Here is a 2,453-nt window from a genome sequence, read left to right as displayed (position 1 = left end):
GACTGTACAACTCTTCTTGATTTGAATGAAATACTGAATTGTATGATTGATAGGTGAATTATATGCCAGTTAAACTGTTGGAGGACAGGGGAAAGTGAGTCTCAAAAACTCAAAGGGGCAGTTCTTCCTTGCCCTATAGAGTTTTTATGAGTCTGCATCAACTTGATGGCAGTGAGTTTGATCCCTTGTAATATTGTTACCATTTAGTCATTTATCTATAAATGATGACCCAGTATACTATTGCTATTGTCAGGTTTGCATTCACCAATTCATACCCACATTCTTTCATCTCATCCCGTGCAATTCCCTCCATGTACCATCACTTATCCTACTTCCCCTTTGTGTTTTTCTTCTTCATTATTTTCCCTAGGCCTCTAAACTGTGTCCTTGGGTAAATGCTACCCTTTTGATCTTAAATAGTTTATTATTCGAAAGCGTTCATACTACAGTAGTATTGTTCCTCTTATAGACCTGTCTGTTGTTGGGCTGAAAATGGAGCCATGACATGAGTTCAGCCCCAGTAAGGATTATAGTCCCAGGGTTTCCACCAAACACTGTCCAAAAGTAATCCTGGTCTGTTTTATGATTTTGAGTTTTGAATCACAATTTTCTCCCACTCTATCAAGGAACTACTAAAGTGTTTCTCTTCAGACAATTGGTTTTCAATGTGAGAAGTTTCTATTGACATAAGTTCAAGCTCACAGATTCTTTCCTTGGCCATGTTCAGTCTAGTGACGAATGTATCAATGGCATTCTTTAGTTCTGTTATAGCATTTTAAAAATGTCTACCATTTCCTTTCAATTCTTTCTTGGAGATTTTAATTTCTCTGTCTATATTATGCATCTCCTCTAGAATGTTTTCTACTTTGTCCATTAGAGAGCTCTTAGCAGGTTTATCACAGTTACTTTAAATTTCTGGTCTGATTACTCCAAATTCTGTGGTATATCTGTCTTGTTCTGATACTTGATGTGTTTCTTCAGACTGTGTTTTTGCTTTTTAACATGCCATGAGATTTTTTTCTGTTGAAAGCCTGACATGGTACATCGGAAAAAGGAACGAAGGCAAATAAATCTTTGATATATGAGATTTTATATTTATCCGACTAGGAGTTATGCTGTTTACCATTTGCTTGATCTTTGTATATCAAATATTAAACTTTAGTCTAATGTCCCTGTTTTTGTCTTGTTTGTTATTTTTGGGTTTTCCTAGGGTCTGAGCCTTGCCGTTTTCTTCAGCTTTAATTTGCTGTTGTTACATGGGATCCTTATTGCTGTGATAATAAGACATGGAAGAAGGGAAGTGTTCTTGATCCTATGATTAGGCCTTAGTCTTAGCCCTCTGCCCTTGTGATATGGCCCTCATACGTGTTTCTTAGCTTTTTTTTTTCAACCATTAGGTTAGACAAAAAAGCAAGGGCATTTTATTTCCTCCATGATGAAAACTAGAGAGGTTGGATTTGTATATTTTCCTTTTCCCATGTTGGCTAGGCTTTGGTAAACTAGTTTCCCGGAGTTAAGGCCGCTGTTAAAAAGAACAGAGCAGTCTGGGCACAATTCAAAATGTTTGCTTTCCCATTCTCAATGTTGGAAGCATAGTGGGATTCCCCCACCCCCCTTACCTTCACAGTGAGGACTTGGTTGGGCTTCTGGTCCTGTAGGTGTTCTTATTTCTTAAATGAATCCATATTCACTCTCAAGCAAATTTTTGATTGCCCTTTAAATATTTTTGGTTTTCAATTTTTGCTCAAGCATTACTTACTACACTGTTCTTGGGAGTAAGGGAGATTTTTTTTTTGACACAAGATCTAACCACCATTAAGTTATTCAACATTTCTTATTTGAGAATCAAAGAAGGACTGTGGCATAACAAAAACATTCTCTACCTATTTAATAAAAAACAAAACAAAAAACATTCTCTACTTTGGGATTTAAGAGACTTATATTTCAGTCCTGGTGAACTAGTTAGTTGTAAACATCTAAGGAAGTCACATAAGCTCTCTGGCTCTGATTTTAGTTTCTGTGATCTTTGTCCTATTCATCACCCTAGGTTATTATTGTGAAAGTAGAAAGCATTAGTGAAAAGTATGGTGAGAATTACAGCTCTACATGGTTGTAGAATAAATTACATTTCACTAGGTAGAGTAAAATTTATTTTCTTTCTCTTACTAGAAATTTGCTACATGCCTAATTTTAGAACTATTAGAAAATAACAATCTAAAAGAAAAAAACCTCCTTTTTTGTCACATAGTTAATCATTTTTATCTATCCCTCTTGATACTTAAAATAAGATAAAACTATACAAAATTATTTTGACCAAAAATGAGAACATACTACATATAGTCTTTCATACTTTGTTTTATTCTGTTAATCTTTTGTTATGAATATGCTTCTAGTCCAACAGATAACATTTAGGACCATTAATATTTTAACCACCCCATAGTATTCTACTATTT

This window comes from Echinops telfairi, unplaced genomic scaffold (genome assembly GCF_000313985.2).
Source record: "Echinops telfairi isolate 266 unplaced genomic scaffold, ASM31398v2 ScPeMD7_7418;HRSCAF=8456, whole genome shotgun sequence".
NCBI classification, from domain to species: Eukaryota; Metazoa; Chordata; class Mammalia; order Afrosoricida; family Tenrecidae; genus Echinops; species Echinops telfairi.
The sequence above is the reverse complement of the archived record's forward strand: the minus strand, read 5'-3'. Positions refer to the sequence as shown.